The sequence below is a fragment of the Oncorhynchus mykiss genome, chromosome 9 (assembly GCF_057628025.1).
Source record: "Oncorhynchus mykiss isolate SJ-2025 chromosome 9, ASM5762802v1, whole genome shotgun sequence".
NCBI classification, from domain to species: domain Eukaryota; kingdom Metazoa; phylum Chordata; class Actinopteri; order Salmoniformes; family Salmonidae; genus Oncorhynchus; species Oncorhynchus mykiss.
The window spans coordinates 32,416,856-32,436,594 of NC_143030.1; the positions used below are offsets into that span (position 1 = coordinate 32,416,856).

Sequence of the window (19,739 nt, forward strand, 5' to 3'; positions counted from 1 at the left end):
TTATGTGGATATATTGAAGAAACATCTCAAGACATCAGTTAAAGTTAAAGCTTGATCGCAAATGGGTCTTCCAAATGGACAATGGCCCCAAGCATACTTCCAAAGTTGTGGCAAAATGGCTTAAGGACAACAAAGTCAAGGTATTGGAGTGGCCATCACAAAGCCCTGAAATCAATCCTATAGAAAATGTGTGGGCAGAAAAAGCGTGTGCGAGCAAGGAGGCCTACAACCTGACTCAGTTACACCAGCTCTGTCAGGAGGAATGGGCCAAAATTCACCCAACTTATTGTGGGAAGCTTGTGTATGGCTACCCGGAATGTTTGACCCAAGTTAAACAATTTAAGGCAATGCTTCCAAATACTAATTGAGTGTATGTAAACTTCTGACCCACTGGGAATGTGCTGAATGAAATAAAAGCTGAAATAAATAATTATCTCTTCTATTATTCTGACATTCCACATTGTTAAAATAAAGTGGTGATCCTAACTGACCTAAGACACGGTAGTTTTACTAGGATTAAATTTCAGGAATTGTGAAAAACTGAGTTTAAATGTATTTGGCTAAGATGTATGTAAACTTCAGACTTCAACTGTTAATTACAAGTCATTTCAAAGGGGCTTTCTCCATTTATACGTTTCAATCCAACTCCAAACTCATTGTGTTCATCCATTCCTGCACTTTTATTTTAATTTCCACTAGGGATGCACAGTATATCGGTAAGCATATGGGAATCGGCCGATATTGGCTAAAATTCCAACATCGTCATCGGCCAGATGTCTAGTTTAACGCCGATGTGCAAAACTGATGTCAAAGCTGACGTGCATACCTATATAACGTAGGTAGATGACATAATGACGCCACAAAAAATACTGCGCGACACGTGCAACACAGCATTCCTAACCTAGCCCACAATGTCTGCTGTGTGGATATATTTTGAAGTTTCATAGGAAGATAACAAAAAGGCCATATGCAACGTTTGTGCTGCTATTATTTCCCGAGGAGTGGAGAAAGTGAAATCTTTCAATACCACAAAACTAACGACTCATTTGAAAGTGCATCACCTCTAGACATTCAGCGACTAGCTAGCTAGCTAACATATTCATGCTTTGCCAATTCCTCTTTAATAAGACACCATTGCACAAACATGCTTATCTAGGCCTACACCAGCACTGGTACAGGCGGAATTAGCTAACTAGCTACATTTGCTCAGCCTCTTAGTACATTTAACAAGCTAACTAACTAACGATTAGCATTAGCGGCAAACACAAATTATTTTAGTAATAACTTGCTAAGAATAGACAAACTAGCAGACAGTAAGATACATAAATAAGTAAATAATAAATAAGTAATTATATAATACTTGTGGAAAGAAATATGTTACCAGCATTGTTGCATCCATCTGACCATGCGGAGTGAAGGTCAAGAAAGTGCTCGTGACTCTGGACGAGCAACTGTTCTCTCCTTGAGTGACACGGAGATTGCTTGGAGTGGTTAGCAGCATTTAGGAAAGGGAGAAAGATGACTCAAGGAGCAAACTATAAAAACTGACATTATACGCGCCGGAGTTGAGTATCACATTTAATAAACCAACCATTGAAATACCGTTACAGCGGTTAAGTAAAAACTCAAACCGGTCCGTACATCAATACCGGTGTATATAGTCAAATACGGTATACTGCCCAGTCCTATATGCCAGTGTGTCCGAGTTTAACACACTCACTAGGGCTTTGAATTGCCAGGGACCCCACAATACAATAGTATTGTGATACAGTGCCTTGCGAAAGTATTCGGCCCCCTTGAACTTTGCGACCTTTTGCCACATTTCAGGCTTCAAACATAAAGATATAAAACTGTATTTTTTTGTGAAGAATCAACAACAAGTGGGACACAATCATGAAGTGGAACGACAATTATTGGATATTTCAAACTTTTTTAACAAATCAAAAACTGAAAAATTGGGCGTGCAAAATTAAATATTTTTTATCCATTTTTAATTCAAGCTGTAACAACAAAATGTGGAATACTATAAGTCAAAGGGTATGAATACTTTCTGAAGGCACTGTACCAACCTCAATTACCTCGTACCCCTGCACATCGACTCAGTACTGGTTGCCCTTTGTATATAGCCAAGTTGTGCATCTGTTATTACTTTTATGCATTTTTCTTTCTTTCTCTCTGCATTGTTGGGAAGAGCCCGTAAGGAAACTTTCCACTGTTAGTCACACATGTTGTTTCTGAAGCACGTGACGGATAAAATGTGATTTGATTTAGAGTGGAGTCTACAGCATTTGACACACATTTTAACTGACTTCATGGAGAGGCTTCTTGGAGTTTCCAGAACACCCCTTGCCTGGTTCCACTCTTACATATCTGACAGACTACAGTTTGTCTCCCTTGGCAAATGCAGGTCTGCCCCTGCATCACAAGCTGTCCCACAAGGTGCAGTGTTAGGACCATTATTGTTAAGTATTTACATGCTACCTCTTGTTCAGATCACCCATTAATTTGGACTCAGATTCCACACAAAACCCAACTACACCTCTGTTGACTGTCTCCGTGAAGTGGAAACGTGGATGAGCAATAACTTTGTAAAACTAAACAACGATAAAACAGAGATAATGCTTATGGGTCCCAGCTCCCTCATCAACTGGGTCAACTCAACATGACAATCGACGGCTGCACCATCCACTCCAACTGTGTTTTCCACTAGTGCCGGCTGTCGGCTATACAGCACACTCATGTTCAGGTAATTTTTTCACTTAAAATAACTACGCTACTTTTTTAATAATTTGCGAGTCAGAAAAAAGTCAGCCGAGCCCTGTCCCGTTAAAATGAAGGATATGCATCTTCTAGTGATCTATTTATAGGACAGGCACGTCAGTCAAAGTGAAAACTGACAGGGAAACACTGCTGGTTTGAACTACTGCTGTCTGTCCCGCCTCCCGGTACCTGGGTGTGTGTGTTGTTTACATGGAGGGAGAAAGCATGATGCTACTTCATCGTTTATGTGAGTCAATTTGTACATCCCATATCCTCACATCCCACATCCTCACTACAGTGCCTTGCGAAAGTATTCGGCCCCCTTGAACTTTGCGACCTTTTGCTACATTTCAGGCTTCAAACATAAAGATATAAAACTGTATTTTTTGTGAAGAATCAACAACAAGTGGGACACAATCATGAAGTGGAATGACATTTATTGGATATTTCAAACTTTTTTAACAAATCAAAAACTGAAAAATTGGGAGTGCAAAATTATTCAGCCCCCTTAAGTTAATACTTTGTAGCGCCACCTTTTGCTGCGATTACAGCTGTAAGTCGCTTGGGGTATGTCTCTATCAGTTTTGCACATCGAGAGACTGACATTTTTTCCCATTCCTCCTTGCAAAACAGCTCGAGCTCGGTGAGGTTGGATGGAGAGCATTTGTGAACAGCAGTTTTCAGTTCTTTCCACAGATTCTCGATTGGATTCAGGTCTGGACTTTGACTTGGCCATTCTAACACCTGGATATGTTTATTTTTGAACCATTCCATTGTAGATTTTGCTTTATGTTTTGGATCATTGTCTTGTTGGAAGACAAATCTCCGTCCCAGTCTCAGGTCTTTTGCAGACTCCATCAGGTTTTCTTCCAAAATGGTCCTGTATTTGGCTACATCCATCTTCCCATCAATTTTAATCATCTTCCCTGTCCCTGCTGAAGAAAAGCAGGCCCAAACCATGATGCTGCCACCACCATGTTTGACAGTGGGGATGGTGTGTTCAGCTGTGTTGCTTTTACGCAAAACATAACGTTTTGCATTGTTGCCAAAAAGTTCAATTTTGGTTTCATCTGACCAGAGCACCTTCTTCCACATGTTTGGTGTGTCTCCCAGGTGGCTTGTGGCAAACTTTAAACGACACTTTTTATGGATATCTTTAAGAAATGGCTTTCTTCTTGCCACTCTTCCATAGAAGGCCAGATTTGTGCAATATACGACTGATTGTTGTCCTATGGACAGAGTCTCCCACCTCAGCTGTAGATCTCTGCAGTTCATCCAGAGTGATCATGGGCCTCTTGGCTGCATCTCTGATCAGTCTTCTCCTTGTATGAGCTGAAAGTTTAGAGGGACGGCCAGGTCTTGGTAGATTTGCAGTGGTCTGATACTCCTTCCATTTCAATGTTATCGCTTGCACAGTGCTCCTTGGGATGTTTAAAGCTTGGGAAATCTTTTTGTATCCAAATCCGGCTTTAAACTTCTTCACAACAGTATCTCGGACCTGCCTGGTGTGTTCCTTGTTCTTCATGATGCTCTCTGCGCTTTTAACCAATTTTTCAGTTTTTGATTTGTTAAAAAAGTTTGAAATATCCAATAAATGTCGTTCCACTTCATGATTGTGTCCCACTTGTTGTTGATTCTTCACAAAAAAATAGTTTTATATCTTTATGTTTGAAGCCTGAAATGTGGCAAAAGGTCGCAAAGTTCAAGGGGGCCGAATACTTTCGCAAGGCACTGTACTTAAGTGCTGATACGCTATCACAATTCTATATATATTGCGATTCAATACTGCAAATTTATTTCGATTTGATGTTCCAATCATATTGCTCACTATGTCTGCTGCAGAGAGATGCAAGAGAAAATGCAAGAGAAAATGCAAGAGCATGAGAAAATTAATTTTTAACAGTCATTAAAACATGTTGGCTCACTATTTAAAAAGATGACAGAACAATATATTTTTTTGTAATAATCTTTTATCAATACTTGGAGTCAAAGTATCGATATAATATTGTCCTGAATAATATTGCGATATGTAACTATCTTTAAAAAAAATATATATATATTATTTTATTTCTCCTCCTTGCTGACACGTACACATACACGCACACAGTCAGAATCTTTTGGTTCTTCTATGAGAAGTTACATTGATTGCTGCATCCCCAGCGAAGACCATATACTTTATACGGCTGGATATATGCATTGTCTCGAGCTGTATATATTGTAACACTTCAGTGTTGTATTTCTCTGTCTTAATTAACTCTAGCTGTTGTCTAGACTAAAGAACATCAACACTGTCTAGCTGTGCATTATCGGTGTAAATTAACTCCCAAAAGCAGAATGTACTGCAGACTGAACCAGTTGTAGTGATACTGCAGAGGAGGAGGAAGAGTTGGAGCGAGAAACAGATTAAAGCCCAGTTCTGACAGAGCTTCCTTTTCAGAGAGGCCAATAGAGGAAGAGGGGGAAATGTCACCAACGGACCACACATATTTTCTCCCTCGCTTCCTGTCTTCCCTCTCTATTCCTCCCTCCATTCAGCGTCCACCATCCGGGATTAGCCCATTTTGCTGCCCTCATCCAGACAGAAAAAATAAATGACATTTTCTGTCTGGTTTCATCTATTTACCAAAACCACAAAGTCAAAATTGGCTATCGTAAAAATTAATGAGAACTTTTAGTTGAGTCTTATTTTAAGGTTAGGGTTGGGCATAAGGTTAGCAGTGTGGTTAGGGTTAAAATCAGATTTTAAGAAAATAAATTGTAGAAATAGGTGGAGTTTGACTTTGTAGCTGTGGTAACAGCTGGCTGAAGGAAGGACAGACAGACTTTGCTCTCTTTGTGAATGAGATATGAATTAGACCTAAAGGCCTCAGCATGCTTCAGTTTTGCTGGTGCCTAGCTTGGCGAACTGAACGAGTATGCTCGCATACTACCTTAAAAGACCTTCGCTTGAAAAGCAAGAAAAAAGCGGCAGTAGTATTGTTTGTCCATTTTGAGACTCTAGCCAGTATAAACTTCCTCAAAATAGTCACAATTAATTTAAGTAACTCAAAAAATCTGTCATTAATTTTGACGAGGACGTCTTAGTCGCTCAATTTTTACATCTAAAGTAAGATGTTTTGTGCAGTATTTCTCAATGGAAAAATGTTCATGATAACGAGTTGAATGACAGACTTTATTGAAGAATCCCTACTCAAATAAAATAACATTTTGTTGGTGCGTATACATATTTATCAGATGTTATTGCGGGTGTAGCGAAATGCTTGTTCCCAGATCCAACAGTAGTATCTAACAATTCACAACAATACATACATCTAAAAGAATGGAATTAAGAAATATAGACATATTAGAACGAGCAATGTCAGTGGCATTGCCTAGACTACAGTCTGAACATATGAAATGAGTAAAATGGTATGTAAACATTATGAAAGTGACCAGTGATAGCATGTCTACGTACATAGAGCAGCATCCTCTACTGTTGACCCTTCACCAACAAAGGGGCTACTGACTTCGGCTACCGACTTTGGCTTGCCTCCAGAAAAAAAGTTATGTGCCCGAACAGCTGAAAAACCCCTCAAACTAACAACAGAATGTCATCATAATATATGCACAAACTCTTCCTAACTGTTTCGGCTGGGAAGCATGTAGACCCCTTAACGCAGTGGTATTCAAAGTCTAGTTCAGGACCCCCAATAGGGTCACGGGGAACTGCAGTGGGGTTATTGTATTATACAATATACAAACATTTTTTGAGAAAGATGCTTTGAAAAATAAAATTTTCTTGATTTAAATGTAGTTACTGGTTTCTTTTCATCTCTCTTCAAAATGATGATGCAATGAATTCAATGTTATTTGTTGATGTAAAGATCTAATAAAAAAGATTAAGGTTGTGCCATTAGATTTTGGTTGGGGGTTCACTAGAAATTCCCAGAAATTCTAGTGGGAAAAATGGGGTACCCGCTGAAAGAGAATTAATACCGCGGGTCCAAACGACTGTCAGAAGAGAGAGGGAATGATACCTCTGCTCCACTGGCCTAAATTGGGTTTGGACCCCTCATTTGCAGATGGTGTGGTCCCCTTCCTTGTTCTATTCTCTCGCTCCCTTGGCTTGTGTTTGCTGAGATTCACTCGGCATATGTGAAGATTGAGACAAAAAATACAACAACAAATGTTGTCGGACTATGTGTGTGCCAGACCTGGGATAACTATAGTTTTAACTATGTTTTGTGGAAAGCAACTCATTTTTTCCCCAGGGGAACAAATAATTACTTTGGAGGTGACTTCAACTATTTGAATACAGATCCCAAAAAATGGCTACTTTTCAAATCTATTTGAATACAGATCTCTGGAAGTGACTACTTTTCCCGAAACTATTGCATTGGCTACCTTCAACTAATTGCAGGGCTGTATCTGGAACTAGATGTGGAAGATAGATATGAATAGAGCACATATCCAACCAAATATATTTTACCAACAAATTCCAAGAATCCTTAAATAATAGAAAGTCAACTTGGAAAATGATCAATATACTGTTGAATAAGAAAAATATATCTACAACTATTCCATTGCAATTTATTGTTGGAAATAAGACCTGTAGTGATCTTGATGTTATTTCATGTGAATTGAATAACTTTTTTGTGAATGTGGGTTCCCCTCTGTCAAAGAACATGTAGAAAACTGATGGAAATCCCTTGGATTACATGAAGGGACATTTCCCTTCTCTGCTTCAGTTGCCTCTTTGGTGAAATCAGTGTCTTCCTTGATTACTGAGCCTCTAATGTATATCTCAACCAAATCTATGCAAACTGGTAAATCTGTGGATCCAAGATATTTCACAAATTATTGCCCAATATCTCTACTACCATGTTTTCCTAAAATCCTGGAAAAAAAGGTCTATAAAAGAATGTTGGAACATTTTAAATCAACACAGTATTCTACATGATGACCAATATGGTTTTTGTAAAACCTACTTCTCAGATGGCTCTTTTGCATCTTGTAGATCAAATCTTTACAGCCCATAACAACAATGAATACGCTCTTGGCGTCTTTTTAGATTTACCCAAAGCGTTTGACACAGTTTATCATTAAATATTACTTTCTAAATTGCTTTATCACAGTTTTCATAATCATACATATAGTTGGTTATATAGTTATGTTTATGATATAGAATAATTTCTTTATGCAAACGGCTGTGCATCTACCAGGGCCAAGATATCTTGTGGTGTGCCACAGGGTTTGATAATTGGACCTTTGTTATTCGTAAACTTTATCAATGACCTTGCGGCTGTGTATGCTACCGTACTTCCCATTGTCTTTGCTGATGATACCAATTTGATTTTATCACAGAAACGTTTTGATTCACTAATTAATGAAGCCAACTCGGGTATGGCCAAATTTTCTGAACGCTTCCAGATAAACAAATTCAATTTAAATGTTTAAAAAAATCCTACTTTGTTGTATTCACTTGTAAGAATAAGAAATATACAGAACCAGTCAAAAGTTTGGACACACCTAGTAATTTGAGGGGTTTTATTTATTTTGACAATTTTCTTCATTGTAGAATAATAGTGAAGATATCAAAACTATGAAATAACACATATGGAATCATGTAGTAACCAAAAAAGTGTTAAACAAATCAAAATATATTTTATATTTGAGATTCTTCAAAGTAGCCACCCTTTGCCTTGATGACATCTTTGCATGCTCTTGGCATTCTCTCAACCAGCTTCATTAGGAATGCACTCACACATCTGAGCTATCTGTGTTACAGGTGCATGGTAACAATGAAATAACATTAAAGAAAATAGAAACCCACACGCTGCATTTGCTAATTCACTGTTCTTTATTAAGCTTTACGTAGCTACCTCTGATGAAGGCCTTGAGGAAGATATGTAAAGAATAGTGATACTAGCAAGAGCAGTGTGCAGGTTTCTCTTTTTCTTTCATGTTATTTCATTGTTACATTGGAAATTGCTTTATAATTGCATAACAATGGAGTTATTAGGTAAGTGGAATAAGGAACAGTTACTGTTCCTCGTGTACAGTAGTTATTCAGCTCAGTATTATATAACAACGTGATAATAAAATGTTGCTCTAAAGGTAATTCATTTAATTACAGTTACTGTATTACCTTGTCTCATTATGAAAATATATTTCTTAGTAATTTTGAAGCTATAAAAGTGCTCTACTCCAATGTTGAGGAGATTCCATTTCCCTCATGTATTTCATTATAGGCTATAGGCCCCTCAAACTCAACTCGAGGCCTCGAAGCCAGTTCCACTGCTTTTTTTTCTTCATTGTTCCCTCTAATCACCGACTGATTTTGACCTGAGACACCAGGTGGGTGTAATTAAGGATCATCTAGAACAGGAAACCAGCAGGATCTGGACCTCGTAGGGTAAAAGTTGAATAACCCTGCTGTAGGCTATATTAAGATTAATATCTAAGAGACCTCTCAGACCATGTGCTTGTGATCATATACACTGCATGACCAAAAGTATGTGGACACCTGCTTGTCAAACATCTCATTCCAAAATCATGACCGTCAATATGGAGTTGGTCCCCACTCTTCTGCAAAGGATTTCCACTAGATGTTGGAACATTGCAGCAGGGACTTGCTTCCATTTAGCCACAAGCATTAGTGAGGTCTGGCACTGATGTTTGGCAATTGCAGTCGGCGTTCCAATTCATCCAAAAGGTGTTTGATGGGGTTGAGGTCAGGGCTCTGTGCAGGCCAGTCAAGTTCTTCCACACCAATCTCGACAAACCATATCTGTATGGACCTCACTTTGTGCACAGGGGCATTGTCATGCTGAAACAGGAAAGGGCCTTCCCCATACTGTTGCCACAAAGTTGGAAGCACAGAGTCGTCCAGAATGTCATTGTTTGCTGTAGCGTTACGATTTCCCTTCAGTGGAACTAAGGGGCCTCCCCCGAACCATGAAAAACAGCCCCAGACCATTATTCCTACTCCACAAAACTTTACAGTTGCCACTATGCATTCGGACAGGTAGCATTCTCCTTCCATCCGCCAAACTCAGCTTTGTCCATCGGACTGCCATATGGTGAAGAGTGATTCATCACTCCAGAGAACCCATTTTCACTGCTCCAGAGTCCAGTGGCGGCGAGCTTTACACCACTCCAGCCGACGCTTGACATTGTGCATGGTGATTTTAGGCTTGTGTGCGTGTGGCTGCTCGGCCATGAAAACCCATTTCATAAAGCTCCCGACGAACAGTTCTCTTGCTGACGTTGCTTACAGTGGCAGTTTGGAACTCAGTAGTGATTAGGATTGCAAAGGGTTGTAAACTTTCCAGCAAACTTTAATAATTTTTCTGGAAATTTTCCATGGGAAGTTAAGCCCCGGAATGTTGCTTAAATTCATCAAAAAAGTTATCTGATGACAGTGAACCTGTTTTGTGGGATACACAAGGCAATTCTAGGTCTTGTGGCATATTTTTGTTAAACTGTCCCCAATTCAATGGAATTGCAACCCTCTGCATGCACAGTGCACTCTTTCATCACATGTACAGCTGATTCTCAAGATCTTGCCCACTAATGAGATCCTATTGAGTTCTCACAACTACACTGTCTGAGCCAAGGACTACATGTTTCTGGTAAGTTTTGATTACAATACTGGGTGGGGTTAATATATTTTATGACACACATGCTTTTTTTGTTAACTAATAAATAGTAGCCTACAGCAAAGTGTGTTTAACCTGTTGCGACGAGCAATCCCGTATCCGGGAGCGTAATTATAGCCTCAAGCTCATTACCATAACGCAACGTTAACTATTCATGAAAATCGCAAATTAAATTAAATAAATATATTGGCTCACAAGCTTAGCCTTTTGTTAACAACACTGTCATCTCATATTTTCAAAAAATGCTTTTCAACCATAGCTACACAAGCATTTGTGTAAGAGTATTGATAGCTAGCATAGCATTAAGCCTAGCATTCAGCAGGCAACATTTTCACAAAAACAAGAAAAACATTCAAATAAAATAATTTACCTTTGAAGAACTTTGGATGTTTTCAATGAGGAGACTCTCAGTTAGATAGCAAATGCTTAGTTTTTCCAAAAATATTATTTGTGTAGGAGAAATTGCTCCGTTTTGTTCATCACGTTTGGCTAAGAAAAAACCCTGAAAATTCAGTCATTATAACGCCAAACTTTTTTCCAAATTAACTCCATAATATCGACAGAAACATGGCAAACGTTGTTTAGAATCAATCCTCAAGGTGTTTTTCACATATCTATTCGATGATAAATCACTCGTGGTAGTTTGGTTTCTCCTCTGAACAAAATGGAAAAATGCACGCACCTGGAGATTACGCAATAGTTTCGACGGAGGACACCGAGCGGACACCTGGTAAATGTAGTCTCTTATGGTCAATTTTCCAATGATATGCCTACAAATACGTCACAATGCTGCAGACACCTTGGGGAAACGACAGAAAGTGTAGGCTCATTCCTTGCGCATTCACAGCCATATAAGGAGACATTGGAACACAGCAAAATCTGGCTCACTTCCTGTATGAAATTTCATCTTGGTTTCGCCTGTAGCATTAGTTGTGTGGCACTCACAGACAATATCTTTGCAGTTTTGGAAACATCAGTGTTTTCTTTCCAAAGCTGTCAATTATATGCACAGTCGAGCATCTTTTCGTTACAAAATATCTTGTTTAAAACGGGAATGTTTTTCATCCAATAATGAAATACTGCCCCCAGAGGTTCAAGAGGTTAAATCATTTTTAACTTGTTAACAATTTCGGCTAGTTATTTTTTGCCACCATGTGGGTTTGTAGCTTGCTTTAGCATGCTAACTGAGTGTTAATTCACCTGTTTCCATACATGTTTCATTTTAAAACATTTGTCTTACAAAGGAGTTGTTTAAGCTAACTGCTTAACTATTTATCTGTATATGGAATTGTATTTGCTTTTTTAATGTTTTTTTCTTCTAATCTTTACAGGAAATTGCCACGGCACTATCTGATGTGTGGAGACATTTCACTTTAGCTAATGTAGAAGGAAAAGCTGTGTACATTTTCAAATTACTGTGCCAAATCATATGTAAAGAAAGCAACAAAGATACAGAATCATCTGGCCAAGTGCATAAAGTTCCCTCAGCGCTGACAACAAGCAACCTCTCACAAAAGTCCCTCTACTTCTATTCGAGGTGAAAATTATGAATCAGACGCCTTATCGAAAGCAACAGCTCATGGTCCTACTGGAATAAGAAGTTTTGTTGACTCAATGCTGATGAATGTCTTGCTCGAGCTGTGTTTGCAACTGGTTCACCTCTGATGCTCACAGGCAATGTGTATTGGAAGAGATTTCTGAACGTTCTTTGCCCAGCATACACCCCTCCAACCAGACATGCTTTATCTACTCATTTGCTGGATACAGAGTTAAAATGTGGTCAAACAAATCATAAAGAAAGCAGACTGTATTGCTATCATCTCTGATGGGTGGTCGAATGTTCGTGGGCAAGGAATAATGAACTACATCTCCACCCCCAACCGGTTTTCTACAGACACAAGGGACAACAGACACACCGGTCTCTACATTGCAGATGAGCTGAAGGCAGTCATCAATGATCTTGGACCACAGAAGTTATTTGCACTGGCGACAGACAATGCTGCGAACATGAAGGCTGCTTGGTCTAAAGTGGAGGAGTCCTACCCTCACATCACACCCCTTGGCTGTGCTGCTCATGCATTAAATCTGCTCATCAAGGACATCATGGCACTGAAAACAATGGACACACTCTACAAGAGAACCAAAGAAATGGTTAGGTATGCAAAGGATCATGAAGTTATAGCAGCAATCTAAGTGAGAAGAATAAGAGCACCACATTGAAGCTGCACAGCAACACACGTTGGGGTGGTGTTGTCATCATCGAGTCTCTCCAAGAAATGGCCATATCACAGTATGCCGATATGGACAGCCAATCAAGAGGATCCTCCTGTATGATGTATTTTGGGAGAGAGTGGTAAGCAGCCTGAAACTGCTGAAACCTATAGCAGTAGCCATTGCACGGATTGAGGGAGACAATGCCATCCTGTCTGATGTTCAGACTCTGCTTGCAGATGTAAGAAGTTGGGCTTTTTGAGCCTCTCAACAAGGCTGGAAAGTGACATTGAAGATGAGGCCTCAGAGTTTGATGTTCAAGAGGTGTACATTGAGGAGGTCCAGGGAGATGACATGGAAGTCTGAGAGGAAGACAACCAAAGTTTTAGTTTCTAGTCTATCATTTTACAGATGTACTGTATGTTGAAAATGTTTTTGGGAGATGTGATGGATCAGTGGGGATCATTCAATATTCCCTTTCTTTTGTTGTTCAGTGAAACCATCCCATGTGAAGAGTAAACTAATTTAATTAAAGTTCAATTCGTAACTAAATTAAATGTTTTTTATTTCAATTGGAAGGATTTAATCATTTGCAATTATGTCTACTTATGATAAGGTAAAATGTTTATGTTTCTGTCTCTATTTGATATAGTAAATATATCCAAATACATTTAAATGGTATTTATATTAATTTGCATATATTCCCATTAATTCCCACGGAAAGTTTCCACCTCTGAGTATTCCCCAAAATGTACAACCCTAGTTAGCAGTGAGTGTTCTAATCAAGGACAAACGACCCCATTCTGTGAGATCGTCTGTCCTTCAACACTCAGCGGTCCTGTTCTGTGAGCTTGTGTAGCCTACCACTTCGCAGCTGAGACGTTGTTACTCCTAAACATTTCCACTTCACAATAACAGCTGTTATTCATCAAATATTTCGCAGCTATCATATATATATATATATATATATATATATTTTGTGCATATTTTCAAATGCCTTCAAATATTCTTTGGTTTTCTGAGAGGTATTCAAAATACTTTCTGATACCTGTATTTGGATATAAAAGAAAATAGTTGCCTTCTAGTTAACTCAATATAAACTATATCCGATTACCTCAAGGAATTAATAAGTTGGTCTTTTATTTATTTATTTTTACAAAATGCAGCTATTTCTGCCCAGTTCTGGTGTGTGAATGTGTGCACCTGTATTCTTGTGTGTGTTTGCACTTTGGAGTCAGCACATAGATGTGTGACACGACGCCAGTGGAAGTCGGTTTTCACACTTAGCACTCAAGTGTGACGTCCAAAGACACCATCTCTAATAGTACCTTCTGCTACACTTATTCTGCAATGTTATCTTGAAATCAAATTTTATTGGTCATATACACATGGTTAGCAGATGTTAATGCCTGTGTAGCGAAATGCTTGTGCTTCTTGTTCCGACAGTGCAGTAATATCTAACAAGTAATCTAACAGTTCCACAAAAACTACCTTGTATACACAAATGTAAAGGGATGGAATAGGAGGAATATGTACTAATAAATAAATGGATGAGCGATGGCCGAGCGGCATAGGCAAGATGGAATAAAATACATTACTCATCTCATATACTGTAAGATATGTAAACATGATTAAAGTGCCATTATTTAAAGTGACGTCACGTCGCCCACGGAGAGGGAAAAGGGGGGCCCGCAGTCCTTGGTACTGTATTATCCTCAAAGGGTGCAAAGAAGGTGCTTAGTTTCTCTGGAAGCAAGATGTCGGTGTCCGTGACATGGCTGGTTTTCTTTTTGTAGTCCGTAATTGCCTGTAGACCTTGCCACATATGCCTCGTGTCTGAGCCATTGAATTACGACTCTACTTTCTCCCTATTCTGACATTTCACTTGTTTGATTGCCTTGCGGAGGGAATAACTACACTGTTTATATTCGGCCATATTTCCAGACATCTTTCCATAGTTGAATGTGGTGGTTCGCGCTTTCAGTTTTGCGCGAATGCCGCCAACTATCCACGGTTTCTGGTTAGGTAGGTTTTAATAGGCACAGTGGGTACAACATCTCCAATGCACTTCCTTATAAACTTACTCACCGTGTTATTCTTTGAGGCTTCCCGGAACATATCCCAGTCCGTGTGATCGAAACAATCTTGAAGTCGGCATTTGATAGTGAGGAATTCTAGGTCGGGTGAGTAGAAGGACTTGAGTTCCTGTATGTTGGTATGATTACACCATGAGTCGTTAATCATGAAGCATACACCCCCACCCATCTTCTTACAAGAGAGATGTACCAACTCCGACAACATATCCCAAGAGAGCCATGTTTCCGTGAAACAGAGAATGTTACAATCTCTGATGTCTCTCTGAAAGGCAACTCATGGCCTAATTTTGCCCACCTTGTCTGGAGACTGGACATTGGCGAGTAGTGTTCTCGGAAGAGGTGGGTGGTGTGCACGCCTACGAAGTCTGACCAGGAGACCGCTCCGTCTAACTCTCCTGGGTCTGCCTTTGGGATTAGATCCAATGTCCTGGGTGGTGGTCCGAACAAATCATCCGCTTCGGGAAAGTCATATTCCTCATCGTTATGTTGGCAAGTTGACGTCGCTCTTATATCCAATAGTTCTTCACTTCAGATTTTCTGGGCTAACATTGTGAGAAATAATACATAAAAAAACTAATTACTGCATATTTCCTAAGGACTCTAAGCGAGACGACCATCTTTGCCGGCGCCAAAAGGGGACCTTTGTCACGTCTCGACCGCTACCTCCGGAGGTCGTAGATGACACTCGCCCGACAGTTGCCCCCATCTAAGCAGGGCAGTGTAAACAGAATTGTCTCGTTGAGCCAACACTCTTACAGTAAATGTTTTAATAGCATAGCAATGTTTTTGTAATGTACAGATATTTTCCTTATTTTGTCCCACTTGTTTTTTAAAATTGTTGCCTAAAATTGTAGTAACAGCCTGTTACATTATGAAATTGTCACCGTAGCTTTAAAATCAAGAGTACATATATTTTTTTTGCTTGACAGCACTGAACCATCGAGGTCCAGGCAAGTTTTCAGTCACAATTTGCTTTTACCTCGTATTATGACTTTCATGATATTTATAAATATTAATCCTGGTTTATTAGAAGGTCACTTTAATATGGTAGCTAGTGTAAGCGTATGAGCTCCTATCTAGCTGTGGTTCAGCTAAGCGTCAGCATTCAGCTACAGCCAGCACGTTTATTTAGTTTAGTTAGCTCTGTAGCCTATTTTATAATATGAATGACACTGTATGGTAATGTTACTGTGCTTTTATGGGAGGTGTAAACATTCATTATTGATCTGTTTATTAACAATACTTGATCATGAAGCATGTTCTTAGCTAGCTAGCTAGCTAGCTAGCAAGTAGGAGTTAGCTGTGTATTGTCAGCTAATTGAATGAATGAAAATGAATCCTTTAATTGTCTGCAATGCTGGTGGATTGTTGCATTATTCAAGAGTGTAACATGTTTTAGAAGAAAGGTTGCTTGGATTGTTAAATCGTTTGTACTTACTGCTTTGTGGCTACTGTGATATTTACAGTCAATTTTAGCTGCAGACCAATAGTGTCGCGTTGCCAGCTACAACGGGCAGGGATGTAATGTGAATTGAAAAGTAGATATCTCTTTTGCCACTCCACTCCTTAGACACACCTTTTTATGTTTTATTTAACCTTTATTTAACTAGGAAAGTCAGTTAAGAACAAATTCTTATTTTACAATGATGACCAACCCCGGCCAAACTCTCCCCTAACCTGGACAATGCTGGGCCAATTGTGTGCTACCCTTTGGGACTCCCGGTCATGGCCGGTTGTGAAACAGCCCGGAATCGAACCAGGGTCTGTAATGATGCCTCTAAAACAAATCTGAAATCTCTTCCACGTTTGATATTCACTTTTTCTGTGCCTTTTTGACTAAGTGTTTCCCTTGTGTTTTTCAAATCAATTTTGTACTTCAGAAGTTGATAATAGATTCATGCTCTCAAAACTATGCTAGCACTTTATTATGAAGTTATATAATCTCATTGCCTGATATTGACTTACCCTTGTTGGAAAGTGTGTGTGTGTGTGTGATATCTACAGTGCTAACACCAGTAGCTGGCCTGAGCATATGGTGATATGTAGTGTTTTTGTGTTGATGATTGTAGCACAGTCTGGCCTTAGTGTTTTGACCATGTTATTAACCAAGCCAGCAGTGGGTCTTTGCCAGGTTCTTTCTCCTTTTCTATCCCTCTCCTGCTTGTTTTCTGTCTATCTAACTCCTTTCTTCTCTCTTCTTTCAAATACCTATCTTGCAAATATCTCCTCCCTTTTATACACTGAGTGTACAAAACATTGGGAACAACTTCCAAATATTGAGTTGCACCACCTTTTGCCCTCAGAACAGCCTTAATTTGTAGGGGCATGGACTCTACAAGGTGTTGAAAGTGTTCCACAGTGATGCTGGCACATGTTGACTCCAATCCTTCCCACAGTTGTGTCAAGTTGGCTGGATATTCTTTGTGTTGTGGACCATTCTTGATGAACAAGGGAAACTGTTGCGTGTGAAAAACCCAGCAGCGTTGCAGTTCTTGACGCACTCAAACCGGTGCGCCTGGCACCTACTACCTTACACCGTTCAAAGGCACTTCATTTTTTTCTCTTGTCCATTCACTCTCTGAATGACACACATGCACAATCAATGTCTCAGTTGTCTCAAGGTTTTAAAATCCTTCTTTAGCCTGTCTCCTTCCTTCTACAGTGAATGAAGTGGATTTAACAGGTGACATCAATAAGGGATCATAGCTTTCACCTGGTCAGTCTGTCATGGAAAAAAGCATGTTTTGTACACTCAGTGTATATAGTCTGTATAGAATGTGTTCCCCCCCTCCCTCTCTTACCTCCCTTCTCTTTCGGATGGTAAGACAGTGTGATCCCAGGACTGAGGGGAGGAGAAAGGAAAGAAGGAGAGGATTGAGGAGGGGAAGAGAGAGCTGACTGCCTGGAATCCATTACCCAGTGAGGCCTCAGCGTTTCACTGTGGGAACCTTATTGATCTGCCTCCTCTATAATTATTCCACTTACACAATCCCCCCTCTCTCGCTTCATCTCTCTTTCTCGTGTCACTCCCTCCCTTTATCCGCCTCCTCCTTTAGCTACTTTCACTGGATCCCTTTCTCCCTCCAGCTTTCTTTACTTTTTCTCTGTCTTGTTTTCACTCTTCACTCCCTATTTTTCTCCTCTCTTAAAATGAAAAAGTTGTTTTACTCTTTCTGTATGCATGTAGCAGCCAGAAACTGGCGTTGGTGCACTGATGTGCTAAGGTTGAGCCTTGCATAACACAGAGCCTATGATATCAAACAACCAAGTACCAAAATTGACACCTCTCACTGTGTGTGTCTGAGAGAGCAAGTGAGCAAATATTATGTTTGAGGTGAAAGCTGTGTATATGTCAAATCAAATACTCCACCCAAAGCATGACTGTGACATCCTCTCACACCTCAGGAAGCCCAACACACACACTCACACAGCGTGAGTGTGTTTCTCAAGCAGCCAGTGTGTTAAGACCAGCCCCAGAGTAGGGTCTTACAGTATGCGGAGGAGAGAGAGATGGAAGGGGGAGCTCTGTAAGCATTGATTTTTCTATTTTAGCCTCCTCACTGCTCCCATCCCAACTCCCCCTTGGCCTGCCTCTGTGTGTGTGTGTGTGTGTGTGTGTGTGTGTGTGTGTGTGTGTGTGTGTGTGTGTGTGTGTGTGTGTGTACACGTTTGTGCACGCGCTTCTCCATGCTTCAAGGTTGCCTGTCTGTCTGTCTGTGGGGTGTGTTTAGCTCTGGGGAACAAGTTGTCCTTGGAGTGCAGGTTAGAGCATCACACCACTAACACTTCTTTTTACTGCAAGTTTCCCCCCTGTGACGCCCAGTAGCCTGACAAGAAAAAAGGGGTCTTGGTGGGAATTTGATGTTGTGTTTTCCGTGATGTCATTTGTTGTGAAGGAAATGGGTCTCTTTTGCCGGTATGACTATAGCTGTGCCGTCACTCATAAAAGGTGGTTTTCAGAGATGACTTACGTCAAATGTTTTGCGTCTCATGTTTTCAGATATGACTAGGCCCATGTGCTGGCACGAGGATACTGTTTTCATGACAAAGAACAGGTTTTGTTTGTAGCTAGGCTACGTGGCGGATGGGGAGTTGTATGAATAGGCCTTGGTGTGAGCTGTGAATGAGTTGAAACGCCTGATTTAGCGACGCTCTCTTTCTCTCTCTGGTGATAAGGCGTCCCTCCTCGCCACCTGCCTGTGTTTGGACACTGTGTCACATGGTCTCACACTGCCAAGGCCACTAGGACAGCAGCTGCCTCAAACACTCTGCCTCTCTGTGTGTGTGTGTGTGTGTGTGTGTGTGTGTGTGTGTGTGTGTGTGTAAGTAACCAGGTGTTCTTTCTCGTCTCCTACCTGAGACATGTGTCTCTTTGTTTATGTGTAGACTGTGTATTGTTGCACGGTATACCGGTTTCCCCGGTAATATCCCGGTACCAAAACTTGATACCTATGATACCAACATTTTAGAAAACCGTAGTATTGTTTCATATGATGCTACCAACATTTTCAGTCCTACTGATGTAAAGATCCTGCTGGCTCATACCAAATAAAGGCCAGTTTGGTTCATAATTTCAGTTGAATTTAAGCAACAGCAATCCTGTATGTGCAGGTCCTTTAACATCCACTTCACGTTCATGCGCATATGCATATCACATGTGGCAGCTGTAATCAGCCAGCAGCATCCCTTACCAGGCCTCACTCACCTGCTTCTTTCCGTCCGCTCTTCATGCGCAACTATTCCTCCATCAGTTAAAAAAAATATCGAATTTAGCAATGATGGCGAGCGGGGGGTGCAGACCCTGATGAGTCTTCTGTTAGATTTATACATTTGTTCCATTGGAGCCTGTTATAACCAAGAGCACAGGCCAGTTTGAGAATACTTTTTTTCAAGTTCACTGTCATACAGCCTCTGAGTGTCAGAAAGAGAAAATAGACATGCATGCTTTACAGCAAAGAAAGCATCTCGCCTCTAGCCTAAACAGTTAAGAAAATATGTCCCATATTACCAGAGATGCCTTTTTATATAATTT

At 40.1% G+C, this 19,739-nt stretch overlaps 1 protein-coding gene across 1 annotated transcript in view; it reads left to right on the top strand.

Moving 5' to 3' along the window:
* Positions 1–19,739, top strand: part of LOC110531885 (recombination signal binding protein for immunoglobulin kappa J region b) — a 98,471-nt gene that overhangs the window by 34,837 nt on the left and 43,895 nt on the right. The window lies entirely within an intron of this gene.